This window comes from Mobula birostris, chromosome 4 (assembly GCF_030028105.1).
Source record: "Mobula birostris isolate sMobBir1 chromosome 4, sMobBir1.hap1, whole genome shotgun sequence".
NCBI lineage: Eukaryota > Metazoa > Chordata > Chondrichthyes > Myliobatiformes > Myliobatidae > Mobula > Mobula birostris.
In genome coordinates this window covers 169,999,083-170,016,410 of record NC_092373.1, presented here as the reverse complement: position 1 = coordinate 170,016,410, position 17,328 = coordinate 169,999,083, and the positions used below count along the sequence as shown (strand labels likewise).

The window sequence follows — 17,328 nt, the reverse complement described above, 5'->3', positions numbered from 1 at the left end:
GACCACTTGGTATTGGTTTATTATTATCACATGACAATGATACAATGAAAAGCTTTTGTTTGTATACCATTCAGACATATTATGTCATACAAAAGTACATAAAGGGAGTAGATAATGAAAAACAAAAAGTAGAACATATTCACAACCAGGTTGACTGGGTGATCAAGTGCTCACCTTTAACTTCTGAGAGATCTGCCAGGAGTCTTACAGAAACTGTCCTTGGGCCTGACAATATGTGCTCTCAAGCTTTTTATCTTCTAGCAATGGGAGAAGGGAGAAGTTAGTTTTGACCAGATCCAGTGCCTGCATCAGACCACTGGTTAACTAGCCAAGCAGGTTTCCTCCAGGCAAGTTTTGACAGGGGCTGTCAGCCCATCCAAATGAGTTTCAGATTTCCCAACTGGGATGGACGAAACACTGGCCCACTAGTTAATTTATATTTGAAGTGAAATCAGAAGTGACAGACAGAAGGTGCTGGTGAAATTCAGATGTTCCAGTCACAGCTTTGCTAAAGTAACAATGGTAGAAGACTTACAGTCTGCTGATCACAGCAGGAGAGATCTCCGGATTCAGTTTTTATTGGCAGGATAATGGGGGAAATAAACATCCACTGTGCTCAAACTGTTACAGCTGAAGTGGTCAATCTTTAACTATCATGTTGATGTCTGCATTCTGACTGATCTAAAGATTATTCATTAATCATGGAACAACAGAGACGAGACAATGAGATATCCTGATACCTTTTTCCTGATTGTTAATCTTACAATTCAGTCTTTGCTGAAGGCTCCAACACAAAAGGCTACAGAAACTGAAACATGGAGCAAAAAAACCAGACATCTCACCCTGCAAAAACTCATTTCAGGGAGGTAGCACCACCACCCCTGCCCCCCGCAACACCATATACCCCCCCACCCCCTGGTTGACCTCCAAGGGTGTATGTATACAAGACATTTGATTATAAAAGAATACAACAATTTACTTGGTCACTTACTGAAACTAATTACACACATACATATACATACATAAACACAAAATACTCCGCAGATGCTGGGGTCAAAGCAACACTCACAACGTGCTGGAGGAACTCAGCAAGTACGAAGGGTCCCGGCCCGAAACGTTGACTGATTGTTTCCATGGATGCTGCCCGACCTGCTGAGTTCCTCCAGTGTGTTGTGAGTGTTCCATATACATACATATAAATATATATCCCTTGTTGAGTATTTTGTTGGCAGTCTCAATGCTAATAACTAAATGCTAACACAAACAGCTTTTCTATTTCTTTTGCAAACTTTCCTTGTACTGTGATGTGGCTTGCTTGGCAGATTTGAGCATTTTGCCAGGAAGTCTCAACCTCATAGCAGTCTGTGTCAATGAATTTGTGAATTTTGCAAGACATCAGATTCACAAGATTCACAATTATATTATATTATCATGGAGTCTATTTTAATTCTATTACAACTTCAAGCAAGTCTACAGGGAGTTTGGCCTCATCACGTAGGACATCAATAGAGTAGCTCCTTAGCAGCTAGCCAGCTAGTTTAAATAACGTTGGCTATGCTAATGAACAAATGACACCTGTTAAACTCACCTCAACATGTCTTTTACAGTCTTAACCCACCATGGGCAATAGAAAAGTCACTGTTGCAAACATTGCAGCGAGCAACACTGTCATTATTTTTGACCCCTATTAAGCAGGGGTACACTTTAGCGTACTTCTGGGGTGAAGTACGTTTTATATTTTCTTTTTTTGGAACACTCTGCCATGGCGCTGCAGGACACTAAACTGAACTGATGGGCAATAAAAGAGAGAGAGGGGTCAACTGTAAAGCCCGCCCACAGAGAAAACTGATAGGTCTACTTAGCACAAAGAGAGACCAATCAGGATGCTCTCTCTGTCACTCTCTCGCTACATCTGTCACTCACTCTCTCTCCCTCTTTTAAAAAAAATCAATTTCTGGGATATTGTATATAATTTGCAGGCATCAGGGAGCCACTATCAATATGCAGGAGACTCCTGGAACTTCCAGGAGAGGTGAGATGTCTGAAAAATCAAGCTGCTGGAGGGACTCTGTTGATCAGGCAGCAACTGAGGAGGGAAGTGGACAGTAGGCATTTTGAGTTGAGACCGTTCACCTTCGTTTCTGTCTTTGTCCAGATGAACAAGACATTGGTGAGGCCACCCCTGGAGTACTGTGTACAGTTTTGTTTACCCTGTTATAGGTAAAATGCCACTTAAACTGGAAAGAGTACAAATAAGATTTAGAAGAATGTTGCCAGAACTTGAGTGCCTGAGTTATAGACAGAGCTTGGGAAGGCTAGGACTTTGTTTCTGGGAGTGTAGGAGACAGAACTTATATAGGTATGTAAAATCACGACAGGCACAAATAGAGTGAATACAGTCTTTTTTTCCTACGGTAAGAGAATCAAAATCTGAAGGTGATATGCTGAAGTCAACTGGGGAAGGATTTAAATGGAGCCCGATGATAGCTTTACAGAGAGGGTGGTTCGATTATGGAATGGGCTGCTTGAGGAAGTAGTGAAGACAGATACAATAATAACATTTAAAAGACATTTAGATAGGTACATAGATGGGAATGATTTAGAGTGAGATGGGCTAAATGGGAACCTTGACCAGCAGAGACAAGTTGAACCGAAGGTTAACTGCTGCTATGCTGCACTACTCTATCGAAGTTCGCAACCTGATTCACCAGCTGTCCATTTCCCTCCACAGAATGCTACTTGACGTTCTTGTATTCTTCCAACAGCTCATCTTTTGCTTTACTTTCAGGCTAACAAATACCACCAACTCCAGGTCCTTGGATTGAATTTATTCCCTAAAAATCTGAAACCTTGAACAGCAGTTAACCAAGGTTCCATTTCTACAATGTCATTCAAATCCTTGGTAAGCCAAAACCATAATATTTCTACACTTCTTCTAATCCATGGAATAGTGCAGTCAATTTGTGTACTGCAAGATCCTATGATCATCAATGTGATGGATGACAAAATAATCTAAACTTGAGTACGCAATGTTGGTTAAGCCACAAATATTTGTGAATCTTTGTAATTCTATATCCAGAGAATTATATGGTTGAGTTATTTCATATAGAACAAAGAACAGGGTTTCTTTACAACAGAGGTGAGGAGGAATTTCTTTAGCCAGAGTGTGGTGAATCTGTGAAACTCATTACCACAGACGGCTGTGGAGGCCAAGCCATTGGGTATATTTAAAGTGGAGGATGATATGTTCTTGATTAGAAAGGGTTTCAAAGGTTACGGGGAGAAGGCAGGAGAATGGGGTTGAGAGGGATCAAAAGGCTGAGTAATTCTGCTCCTACTGTATGTCTTATGATCTAAAAATACAAGACAGGAATAGGCCATTTGTCAGACAATGTCTGTACCAAACATGATACCCAATTAAATTAAATCTCCTCTGTCTGAAATGATCCAGGTCTCTCCATACCCAGCACATCCATGCATCAATCTTAAAGCCTACTGAACACCAAGATTACATCTGTTTCTACCGTCATCCCAGGCAACCCATTCCAGGCATGTATCATGAAATTATAAAAATAAAAAAACAACTTGTCTGACACATCTTCTTTAACTTTTCCCCCTTTGCACCTTAAATGCATGTCCTCTAGTAATTTACATTTCTGCATTAGGAAAAAGATTCTTACTTCCCACCCTATCTATGCCTCTCATGATCTTATAAATTCTATCAGGTCCTCACAACTCATACCTTCTAATCCAGTCAACACTCTGGTAAACCTCTCCTGTACTTTTTCAAAAGCCTCCACATTCTGTATATTCAAGGCTGAGACCTTTGAAATGAGGGAGGTCACGAATAAGACGAGGAGGTAGACTGGTCATCATCTTACCAAAAGGTGTATCAGGCTTGAGGAATTGCATTGCTCAGTCATGCTCCTATGTCCTAAATTCAGACAGAGCCCTTGTTTTAAATTTTCATTTAAAAGAGAACATATTGAACCCATCTCAACTCTCTGATGAGAGGCAAGAAGGCAACCACTGAAGACATGATGCCATTTTCCTTCAGAGTTGGCCTAGGCAACTGACATACAGGTGCTGGCATTGTACGTTGATGGAACAAAAGGACATTCTCACAGCCAATCCCATAGGTTAATTCCTATGGAAATCAGCCCATTATAAAGTGGGTGCCCACATTTGAAGCAAATCTTGAAATTACTGGGAATTATTAATTTAAAACAATGGGGAGAATACAGGAGCTTCCAGCAATAATGCATCAAAAATGTCCCATATAAAGATGCATTAACCAATATAAGATTGTAACCATGCCAGATAAGAAGATCGTAGGGCAGGTGACTGAAAGACTGCTTAGAGAGATAGACTTCAGCTGCCCAAAACTCACTGGTCATCCACTGTAAGGATACATCCTCAAATGAATGCTTCTGTTAGGATTATTTAAGGGTGCAGGGGAATATGCTGAGGTATGCACTAATGATCAGTGCAGCCAGTGTTTTGTGGTGAAGGACCTTGCCACCACTGGATATACAGGTTGGGACCCCATGTACCAGCCTTTCAAAGACTTCCAGAGTCCATTCAGGGAACCAAGTGGCATGGCAGTTAGCACAACATTATTACAGTTCAGAGCATCAGAATTTGCAGTTCAATTCCATGCTGTCTGTAAGGAGTTTGTACGTTCTCTTCATGACCCCTTGGGTTTCCTCTGGGTGACCTGGTCCCTCCCCCCACCACAGTCCAAAGACCTACTGGTTAGTAGGTTAATTGGTTATTGTAAATTGTCCCATGATTAGGCTAGTGTTAAATCGTTGGGTTGCTGGCAGTGTGGGTTGTTGAGCTGATAGGACCTGTTCTGTGCTGACTCTCAAAATAAACAAAATGGAAACATAATCAACATGGACACATTTTGAAAGAACCAGTCCCAATAGTTTTTAAATCTGTTTTGAATAAAGTACTTTCGGGGCAAAAAAAAGGTAGACTTTAAAGAATGAGGGAGCTAGAAAGGCTCAGCAGGGGATGGGGCGGGGAGTCTACAGGTTAGAACTAGGTCGTTGAAGGCATGGCTGCCAATGGCAGAATGTTTCAGTTCAAGCATGCTCATGGGGGAACATTGGAGGTGTGCAGAAACTTTTCATGGCGACAGAGCTGGAGGACTTGGAAAGATAGGGAGGGATTGAGACCCAAACGGCTTCAAAAACATATGAGAGTTTAAAAAAAACTTGAGGCACAACGTCTTCACTGGGAGCTGGTGTAGGCCAGAAAATGCAAGAGTGACAGATAACAGGACTTGGTGAGAGTTAGGGCCCAGGAAATGGAGACTTACAAGACTGAACTTGAGGGAAAATTGAAAGGACCTACCAGAAGCAGAATAGAATAACCAACTTGCAACAAAATATAGCAAGAAAATCGTGAAGGGGTTTCAGCTTTAGCTGAGCAGAGGCAGGTGACTTTACAGAAGGAGAAATAGTATCTACTAAAACACTTTTAATGTAAACAGAAAAATAAAATCTCTAAACAGTAACGCTGGCAGCCAACGTTACTGGGTGGTACAGTGTTTGGTGACTTGGTCTAAACATATTCGTCTGGACAGCAGATTCATAATGGATTTAAGTTTGTATTTAATATGTTTATATTCTTAGTACAGAACTGAATTCCCCAATTCCCAGTCCCAATGCTCATGTAATACTACACAAGTCTAATTATTGAGGCAGAGATCTCACATTCTAGTTAAGTAAAGCGAGGAAATTAATTATAAAGGATCGCCTTCCCATTTCAAGTGCTCAAGAGCTCACATGGAACAGCAGCCATCATTCTAAGTAGCAGGGACACAGGGTTAAACCAGGTTCAGTAATTCCACAGTATAACTGTAAAATTAAACAACCCTGGAACAGCAGCAGGAAGCATTAATCTATCACTTGTACACTATATCAATCGGAAGCACTTGCCTTTTCAAAGACCCGCTGCTCTTAGCACATTACTATTGCATACTTCCGTAAGCAAGCTGTCAAATGCATCCCATTATGGAGGAAAGCCAGTCCTCCAACACAGACTAATTGAAAATTAATTGCCGTTCTAGTGGGAGCCACTTACAAACTTTTCCCCAGGACCAATGGTTGAAATAAAGCAGATCCTGAGAACCAGCTCTACTGTGCTAATGATACTGTGGGAACCAAATGGCAGCCATCAAGGTCACTATTTTTGTTGTCACCATTACTGTGTGCAGTTCTGGTTGCCACATAATGGGAAGGATATGGAGGCTTTGGAAAGGATATAAAAGTTTACCAACATTCTCCCTAGATTGGAAGGAAAGGAGAGGTCGAACAAACTCCGGAGTCTGACGGAAGTTTTTGAAATTATGACAGACATAGATAGGCTGGACAGATTTTGTCCCCCAGATACTAGACTACAAGCACTTAAGTTAAGTTAAAAGTTAATTTAAAGATGATGTGAAGTGCAAGTTTTGTGGGTTGTTTTTTTTTTTTTTTACACACAGAGGATGATAGGTGCCTAGAATGGGCTGCCAGGCATAGTTGTGGAAGCAGGTACGATAGTGGCATTAAAGAGGCTTTTCGATAAACACAGGGAAAGGGAGGCATATGATCAATGTACAGACAGAATATAATTAGTTTTATTAGCAGCAGTTTTAGCACAGACATCATGGCTGAAAAGCCAGCTGCTGTGCTGTACCGTTCTGTTTTATGTCACTCCTTTTGCAAACCATGACATAAATAAGTATTTAAACCTGAAGCTCCAGATTAGTAAAATTGCCCCATTTGCAGAACCATGAAAGTCACACGACTCTGCCAATACAAAAGCCTGAAAACATGTAGAACCAGGCTCAAGAACAGTTTTTATCCTGCTGTTAGAAGACTATCATACAGTCTCTTAGTACAATAAGGTGGACTCTTGACCTCATAATCTACCCCAAAGACCCTCAGATAGAGGAGCAGAATTAGGTAATATGGCCCATCGAGTCTGCTCTGCCATTTCATCATGGCTGATCCAATTGTCCTCTTGACCCCAATTTCTTGTCTTTTCCCAGTAACCCTTCGTGCCCTGACCAATCAAGAATCTATCATCCTCTGCCTTAAACTTACATAAAGACTTGGCCTCTACAGTTGCCTGTGGTAACAAATTCCACAGATTCACCACTCGCTGGCTAAAGAAATTCCTCCTCATCTCTGTTCTAAAAGGACTCCCCTCTATTCTGAGACTGTGTCCTCTGTTCTTAAACTCTCGCATCATAGGAAACATCCTCCCCTACATGCACTCTATCAAGGTTTTTCACCGTTCAAAAGGTTTCAATGAGATCACCCCCCATTCTTCCAAGTTCAGTGAATACAGGCTCAGAGTTATCAAACACCCTTCGTATGACAAGCCAGTCAATTCTGGAATAATTGTTGTGAACGTCCTTTAAACCATCTCCAGTTTCAGCACATCCTTTCAAAGACAAGAGGCCCAAAACTGCTTTCAATTCTCCGTGAGGCCTCACCAGTGCTTTATAATGTCTCAACATTACAACATTGCTTTCATATTCTAGTCCTCTTGAAACAAATGCTAATGTTGCATTTGCCTCTCTCACCACAGACTCAGCCTACGCAAGGACTCCTGTCATTTTGCACCTCAGTTTATCATATTTTTTCTCCATTTAGAAAATAGACTGCCCTTTTATTTCTTCTACCAAAGTGCATGACCATACACTTGACAACACTGCATTCCATCTGCCATTTATTTGCCATCTGCTAATCTGTCTAAATCCTTCTATAGCCTCTTTACTGCCTCAAAACTACCTGTCCTTCCACCTATCTTTGCATTGTCTGCAAACTTTGCAACAAAGTCATCAATTCCACCATCCAAATCATTGACATACCAGGTAAAAAAAAAAATCGGTCCCAGCAGAGACTCCTGTGGAACACCACTAGTCTTCAGCAGTCAGCCAGAGAAAGCTCCCTTTATTCCCATTCTGCCTCCTGCCAATCAGCCACTGCTTTATCCATGCTAGAATCTTTCCTGTAATACTATGGGCTCAAAGCTTGTTAAGCAGCCTCATGTGTGGCTCCTTGTCAGAGGCCTTCTGGAAATCCAAGTACACAAAATCGACCAATTCTCCTTTGTCTGTCCTGCTTGTTATTTCTTCAAAGAATTCCAACACATCTGTTGGGCAAGATTTTCCCTTGAGGAAACCATGCTGACTATGGTCTATTTTATCATTATCTTGAAGTACCCTGAGACCTCATCCTTAATAATCGACTCCAACATCTTTCCAACCGCTGAGGTCAGACTAAATGGCCTGTAGTTTCCTTTCCTCTATCTTTCTCCCTTCTTGAAGAGTGGAGTAACATTTGCAATTTTCCAGTCTCCGGAACTATTCCTGAATTTAGTTATTCTTGAAAGATCATTACTAATGCCTCCACAATCTTTTCAGCCACCTCTTTCAGAACCCTAGGGTGTGCACCATATTCAGACCTTTCAGTTTCCCAAGAACCTTCTCTCTAGTAATGGGACCTTCAGACACTTGATGACTCCGACACCTGGAACTACCACCATACTATAAGTGTCTTCCACAGTGAAAACTGATGCAAAATACTTATTCAGTTTGTCCACTTTTTCATTGACCCCCATTACTACCTCTCCAACATCTTTTTCCAGTGGTCCACAATCCATTCTTGCCTCTCTTTTATACTTCAAGTATCTGAAGGAACATTTGGCATCCTCTTTAATATTATCGTCTAGCTTATTTTTGCATTCTGTCTTTACCTTCATGATTTCTTAGTTGCCTTTTGTTGGTCTTTAAAAGCTTCCTTGTCCTCTAACTTCCCACTAATTTTTGCTCTATTCTTGGCCCTCTCCTTGGCTATTATGTTGGCTTTGACTTCTCTTCTTAGCTACAGTTGTGTCATCTTTCCTTTAGAATACTTCTTCGTCTTTGGGACGTATAGATCCTGTGCCTTCCAAATTGCTTTCAGAAATTCCAGCCATTGCTGTTCTGCCGTCACCTGTGCCAGTGTTCTTTTCCAATCAATTCTAGCCATCTTCTCTCTCATGCCTCTGGCATAAAAAGACACAAGACACCACAATGTTGGGATATGGAGCAAAGCATTGAAAGTGCAAAAGGAGCTCAATGGGTCAGTAAGCATCTCATCTTTTTACCTCACTGATTGGATTCTATCCCATTGTGATAAGACTATAGAACAGAACTCTTATACATTAAGATAGACTCGTGACCTCACACCTCTCCTCATCATAGCCTCACACCTTGTCTGTCTGCAACTGTAACACTTCTCTGCATTATCATCATTTTCCCCTGGTACTACCACAGTGCATTGATGTGATGAAATGGTCTGAAATGATGCATGTGCTGAGGTAAAACATTTTACCTCATCTGTGCAGATCATTTCAACACATCTGTGCATTGAGGTGGTTGAGGCACTTTGAGTTAGGACATTTAAAAGATGTTTGATAAATACACAGATAGGAATGGTTTAGAGGGATGTGGGCCAAGCTTAGACGATTGGAACTAGCTTAGCTTGATGCCTTGGTCAGCAGGAATGAATGGTCTAAGTAGTCCATTTCCTTGCTGCTTCACTCTGTTACCCTCACAGTTGCAGATGGAGTGGTGTCTTGGCAGCTCTTCATTACGAGTATCAGTGCTGTATGCCATGTGCCTCACATCTGGAACGGATGTTCCTGTTCCCCTCAATTATATATTAGCAGATACAATTCCTTCCTTCTCACTGCTTTAATGATCCAAAGGAGCGAGGTACAGATAATGAAAAGTCTACTCAAAACGTATTTAAAAATCTTCAGTACATCCTATGCATACCACTAAATATGTGTTCACAAAACACAGACACAAGGACACTTCACAGTTATCCAGCAAGCTCATGAAGGAATACCTAACACAAACACTTAAGAGAACTGCAAATCAATTTTCATGAGCATTCTGAGACAAAACATATTCAGATATCTAGTCGGTTAAATATCAAACTGCTCTGGAGTGCTGGATTTAAAAAGACTCGCCCAGTTAAAGAAACCCTGGCTACTACAAACATAGTATAATATATTATTGTCACTATGAATGCCTGCTTTCAAAAAGCAGAATATATTTCATTCTGATTTAATGAGCTGATTTGTACAACTGTTGGATTTACAGAGACTTCCCCAGCAAACTTGAGACCAGGACAATACTTGCTTTGCTTGCCTGAAGCTGAACAGGAAGGGTGGGGTGCAGTGGGGGATTGATTCAGCATCGGCTAAGGCTTGGAAGCCAGTCAGGAATCTGTTAGCTAGCAGTGTGTTACCAGGGTAACCTGACTCAGCAAAAAAAAATGATCCAAATAGATTAAAGCTGCGTTCGAACAAGTAGGATGCACGTCTGCTTAAAGACAAAAGTACCAATACAGTCACACTGAAGATCAGGAGTGTCTACGTATTGGATCACAGCGGCACACTTTCAGTCCTTTCCTTCACAATAGTATTTCTGGGTAGGAAGCAAAATTGTTTCAGAAATCAGGTGATGACATGATTTGCATTCAGCTTGAGGAGTGAGCACTACAAGCACAGAAGAGTTCATTCGCAAGAGAGAAACATTAATTCAGCTCCTTTTGTGACCACAGGCCATGGCAAAATGTTTCATATTTCTGAAAATGCAAACACAACAAAATCTGCAGATGCTGGAAAATCAAGCAACACACACAAAATGCTGGAGGAACACAGCAGGCCAGGCAGCATCTATAAGAAGTACAGTCAACATTTCGGGTTGAGACCCTTCGTCAGGACTAACGGAAAAAAGATAGTAAGAGATTTGAAAGTGGGAGGGGAAGGGGGAGACCCAAAATGATAGGAGAAGACAGGAGGGGGAGGGATGAAGCCAAGAGCTGGACAGTTGATTGGCAAAAGGGATAGGGAGCACCAGGGGAAGATGGAGAACAGGCAAGGAGTTATTGTGAGGGGGGAGGAGAGAAGGGGGGGAGGAGGGGGGGAGGAGGGGGGGAGGAGGGGGGGAGGAGGGGGGGAGGAGGGGGGAGGGAGAGAAGAGAAATAAATAAAAAATTAGGGATGGGGTAAGAAGGGGAGGAGGGGCATTAATGGAAGTTTGAGAAATTAATGTTCATGCCATTAGGTTGGAGATGGATTGATCAGAATATAAGGTGTTGTCTGCCAGAGGAAGCAGGATCTCCCACTGGCCACACATTTTAATTCCACGTCCCATTCCCATTCCGATATTTCAATCCATGGCCTCCTCCACTGTCGAGATGAAGCCACACTCAGGTTGGAGGAACACCTTATATTCCATCTGGTAGCCTCCAAACTGATGGCATGAACATTGATTTCTCTAACTTCTGTTAATGCCCCTCCTCCCCTTCTTACCCCATCCCTAATTTTTTTTAATTTATTCTCTTTTTTCTCTCTCTTCCCCTCTCACAATAAATCCTATCCTGTTCTCCATCTTCCTCTGGTGCTCCCCTCCCGCTTTCTTTCTTCCAACGCCTTCCGTCCCATGATACTCCCCCTTCTCCAGCCTTGTATCCCTTTTGCCAATCAACTTCCCAGCTCTTGGCTTCATCCCGCCCCCTCCTGGCTTCTCCGATCATTTCGGGTCTCCCCCTCCCCCTTTCAAATCTCTTACTATCTCTTTTTTCTGTTAGTCTTGATGAAGGGTCTCGACCCAAAATGTCAACGGTACTTCTTCCTATAGATGCTGCCTGGCCTGCTGCGTTCACCAGCATTTTATGTGTGTTGCATAAATCTGAAAAGCATTTTTTGTAGTGTAGTAACGTAGGGAACTGCACTGTGCACTGCAGGATCCCACAAACAGTGAGATAAGTAACTAGATACATTTTTTAAATAATATTCACTTGCTAGGGTATAAATATTGGTTCGAACACTGGAGTAAACTCTGTTACTCTTGGGTATAATAATGTGGTACCCTCCTGAGATGAATTGCAAGGGACTGCAGGAAGTGGGACGTGGAGCAACTAACAAAGTTCTGGAGGAACTCAGTGGGTTAGACAGCATCCATGAAATAAAGAGACCTGATGACATTTCCGGTCAAGACATGTGTAGATGAAGAGTCTTGACCCGAGACATTGACTGTCCATTTTCGTCCACAGATGCTGCCTGGCCCTTTGAGATCCTCCAGTATCATGTTTGTTTTTCTATCAGACAATGGATTAAGTACACAGGGTATATCAGCCTGAATATTGTAATCAAAACCCAAATGTGGGTTTGAGCCAAGATATCAGAGCCCAACTAATCCAAGGCAATCATTCCAAGTGTATCACTCAAATGCAATCTTTCCTTTGTCCACAGCAGGGGCTCCCAACCAGGGGTCCACAGACCTCTTGCTCAATGGTATTGGTCCATCGCATAAAAAAAATAGTTGGGAACCCCTGGTCTATACTATCTAATGCTAGTGACATGAATCCAAAATGTTAACGTCCTTTCAAAGTGTCACTCTTACAGAGCCTGAAAGAAGATTGCTGGTCAATTTTCAAATCTCATTGCCCTTCCTACAAGTTTATGATGCTCCGTACTATTAACACCCAAGCACAGAAGAAATTTGGCCTGCATTCTCAAGCTCTTAAAAGTTCAAGTTTACATCCAGCTCTACTAATAATGTCAATATCCCAACACAGTCAAATAATTTCATCAACTACTACATGGGTTCACTTCCAGATTCTTAAGAGTAATACAGCGCAGAAACAGGCCCTTCTGCTCAGCTGGTCAATGCTGACCAAAATGCCCATCTAAGCTAGTCCCATTTGCCTGTACTTGATCCAGATCTCTCAACCTTTCCTATCCACTTTCCCATCCAAGTTCCTTTTAAATGTTGCTACCGTACCTCACCTTTCGTCTGACAGCTCATGTGCACCATCTTCAGTGTGAAGCTGTTGCCGCTCAGATTGTTTTAAGCCTTCCCCCCTCCCACATTAAAACTATGCCTCCAGTTTTTGATTCCCTTTCCCTGAGGGAAAGAAAAGTTGTTTGTATTCATCCTGACTATACCCCCCATGACTTCATACACTTCTATAAGGTCACTCCTCAGACTCCTGCATGCCAACAAATAATGTCCTCCTTCTCACCCACTGCATCTAATAACACAATGCAAACATTTAACAATAAAATTAAAAAGAACAGAAATAGTCTACTCAGTCTCTTAAACCTGCCTTTCCAATAAGATCACAAGTGATCCTTTACATCCAAAATTATGAAGGGTAAAGATAAGGTAAAGGCAAGCAGACATTTTCCACAGAGGTTGGGTGAGACTAGAATCAGAGGTCATAGTTTAAGGGTGAAAGGAGAAATATTTAAAGGGAACACAAGGGGAACTTCACTCAGAGCGTGGTGCAAAAATGGAATGAGCCATCAGCAGAAGTGGTGGATGTGGGTTCGATTGCAGTATTTAAGAGAAGTTTAGATAAGTACGTGGATTGGAGGGGCATGGAGGACTATGGTCTGGGTGTGAGTCAATAGGACTAGGCAGAATAACTGCTTGGCACAGACTAGATAGGCAAAGGGCATGTTTCTGTGCTGTAGTGCTCAATGACTTTCAATGCCTTCTTGCTAGATTACCCAAATCACCCCCCCCCAAAAAAAGTCTAACAAGAACAATTTCAAACACCACATGTGATATGGAAGGTGAGGTCCCATGGAATCCAGGGACAGCTAATAAGGAGGATTCAAAATTGGATCAGAGATAGGCAGCAGGCGGTTGAATATGGTTTCTCACAATGGAGACCAGTGACTGACTAATGGTACATCCCAGGGTCGATGTACAGAATTCTGTCGTTTGTTATTTCTATAAATTATTTGGATGTAAATGCATACAAGGTTGCTCGGCAGGTTTGCAGATGACACAAAATTAGGAGGTGTTGATAATGAAGAAGGTTATCAAAGATTATAAGGCGATCTTGATCAGTTAGGAAGTGTGCAGGGTCATGGCAAATAGTTTTCAATACAGACAAGTGTGAGATGATGCATTTCGGAAAATCAAGCAGAGTGGTATCTACTAAGAATGGTAGGGTACTGAGGAGTGTAATAGAACAAGGACCTAGGAGGACAAGTGTATAGTTCATTGAAACCAATGATCACAGGGTGGTGAAAAAGGTACACTGGCCTTCATCAGTCAGGACACTGAGTAAAGGATCTGGGACCTGAACGCCACACTTCCGACACTCTTTTGGCACTCTAAATGGGGTAAGAGCAGCAATTTTTGTGCTGAAGTACCTGGAGTGGAACTTGAACCCATACCATTTCTCCAGTGCAGTTATACACCCCCCATGGATCTGAGGGGCACAGCGGGAGAGGGACAGGCAATAAAGATCAAGGAATTCGGTTTTTTGAGTACAAGCAAATTTTGACCAGGATTATATGCTGGTGCAATGCAGCTGTTTGAAGAGCTGACCAACTGTGTGTGGAACTTTTGAGTGCTGACAGCTCTGTCACAGCATACACAATATAGGGCAGTGTGCTCTCACAGTGCACGGTTCAACAACATCACCTTTGACTCACCTCCCACATCAATTATAGAGCAGCCCTTGTCGAGGCCTCCACTGCACAATCCTGACACCGATCATTTTCAATGGTGCAAAGGTCTCCATGGGTCACTCAGCTCAATAGTGTTTGAAGCTTTGATATTTGAGAAGGAGACAATGCAGAAACGTTTCATTGGTTTCAACAGACGTTAAATAGGATTATTATGTGAGGAGAGTGACAGAGAGAGAGAGAGAGAGAGAGAGAGAGAGCAAGCAAGAGAGAGCAAGCGAAAGAGCAAAAACAGGGGGCTCTCTTAAATAACAGATTTCAATAAAGAGCATTAGATGTTAGAAATTTAAGATTCTGAATATTGCTTTAAGAGTAGAGGAGATTAGAAAGTTGCATGTGACATTTAAGATCATTAATGAAGAAGAGAATAACTTTATTTTTGGGTCCTGAGGATTGCTGGTAAACCCAAAATTTATCACTCATCTCTCACTGTCCTTGAGATAGTATTGTTAGGAAGGCACTGTGTTATGAAAGCGTTCATCCACATTAGAATAGGAGGTCCAACAAATGAAACCAGATGATCTATTTTAGATCCTTACAACTACAGAATTAAGAACGTTAATATTTCACATAGGGACATCAACTTCATTTCTCGTTCCAAGGAAGATGTCTGGTGGGATCCTTTTTAAGAATTTTTTTGGGGAATAAATGCAACTCTCTCTAGGCAAACTCAAGGAACAACATCTCAAAGTCCATCTGAGAACACTGCAGCCCTCAGACTCAACACAGCTTTGAACAATTTCAGGTTGCACTTATCACTTTCCTCTCTCTACTCCTTCTCCATTGACCTCACTGCATTTTTTTTAAGACCATAAGACACAGGAGCAGAATTAGACCATTAAGCCCATTAATTCCATTCTGCCATTTGACCACTGCTGTTTTGTTATCCCTCTGAACCCCATTCTCCTGCCTTCTCCACTTAACCTTTGACACGCTTACTAATCAAGAACTTATCAACCTCCATTTTAAATATACCCAATAACTTGGCCTCCACAGCCATCTGTGACAATGGATTGCACAGATTCACCACCTTCTGGCTACAGAAATTCTTCCCCATTTCAATTCTAAAGGAGCGTCCTATTCTGAGTTTGTGCCCTCTGGTCTTAGACTCTCCCACTATAGGAAATATCTTCTCCATGTCCACTTTATCTGAGCCTTTCAATGATTGATAGGTCTCAATGAAATCCCCCCTCTCCCCTCATCCTTATAAACTGCACCAAGCACAGGCCTGGAGGCATCAAATATTCCATGTTCAGACAGGGGATGGCAGGATATGGACCATTTTCAGGCAGAAGATATTAGCTTATTTATATTATGGTCCACAAAACCCTAAAATAAAGGCTATTTGGCCCATTGCAGTCTGAAGGTCCTGTGCTGTACCGTTTTATGTTCTAGTTTTACATACTTCTGCTTTTTGAAATGTTTCTTCCCATCTACTCTACCTATGCTCCTCCAAAATTTGCACCTTCCTTAAACCTTCTCTGCTCTAATCTTCATGGTTTAAGTTCAACCCCACTGCTACTGGTTCAGTTTAGCTTTACGGCGTGTCTCTGGAGTCTCGGAGAAGCCCCATACTTCACAGGGATAACATGCAAACTCCACACAGTCTGCACCAGAGGTCAGGATTACACCCAGGTTACCAGAGCCCTGAGGCAGCAGCTTAATTTTTATGGCTATAGTCAAGGCTTGTGACTCTTCCAATAACAAACACACCAACAAGAAATGTCAGAAAGCATTTGTCACAATTGAGCAGCCAAATTCTGCACAAAACCTAGGTAACTTGGCTTGTCTTCTTTAAAAGAACCCAATGTTAACCCTTGCGTAAATATTTACTTGTGACTACATTTGGCATAAGTTAGCATGGGTAAAGCACTCACCACCATCGAGCAAACCTACATGGAGCGATGTCACAGGAAAGCAGCATCCATCATCAAAGACCCCCAACATCCGGGCCATGCTCTCTTCTCACTGCTGCCATCAGGAAGGAGGGACAGGAGCATCAGGACCTGCACCACTGGGTTCAGGATCAGCTATTACCCCTCAACTACTGTCTTCTCTAAGCTGCACGAGTGCACCGCTGTGCAATGACTGAAATGCTCCTGCGTGCATCACCTTTATCCCTACACAGCTGGAATTCGACTATTAAAAGTTTATGAAATGTTAAAGATTTTCTTTTTGTACTGTGAATTTCATTATACCCTTCAATTAATAAATGAAACAAAACAATGTGATTTTTCAATTTTCATTCTACATATTCATTGTATTCATATTGCAAAAAAAATCATTTAAAGTGCCACAGAGTTTTCAGGCTGTGTAAAAATTTCCCGCTCAAAGCAATGGTTGGTCCGTGCAGCTATATAAAAAAAAATTAGAGGGAACATTGACCTCGACCATTAGGGTCCTAAACCATAGGGGGTAACTTCACTCGCCCCATCAATGAACTGCTCTCACAACTTAATGAACTCACTTTCAAGGACTTTTCATCTCATGTTCTCAATATTTATTATTTATCATTTCCTTTTTCTCTTTCTTCTTGTATTGCACAGTTTCTTCTTTACACGCAGTGGTTGTTGTCAGCTGTGTTGAGTGTGGTCTTTCATTGATTTTGTTGTTTCTTGGATTCACTGTGATTGCCCGTAAGAAAATGAATCTCTGGGTTGTGCATGGTAACCTTTGTACTTCGACAATAAATTTGAAGTTTTGAAGCTTTGAAGTTTTGTTCAAGCACATCCACAAATAAGTTTGGGTCAGTGCATCTTGCTACTATAGCACTGTGCC

The 17,328-nt window shown here is 41.8% G+C and overlaps 1 protein-coding gene across 13 annotated transcripts in view; it reads right to left on the bottom strand.

Annotated features, from left to right (window-relative positions):
• LOC140196738 (PDZ and LIM domain protein 5-like) overlaps positions 1-17,328 on the bottom strand; it is a 261,799-nt gene that overhangs the window by 116,114 nt on the left and 128,357 nt on the right. The window contains exon 1 of one of the 13 annotated variants that reach the window (XM_072256449.1): positions 175-254. The exons of the other annotated variants lie outside the window; for them this stretch is intronic. The gene's annotated coding sequence lies outside the window, so the exon portion shown is untranslated. Of the gene's footprint in view, positions 1-174; positions 255-17,328 lie in introns of those variants that run through there. 13 annotated transcript variants of the gene reach the window in all.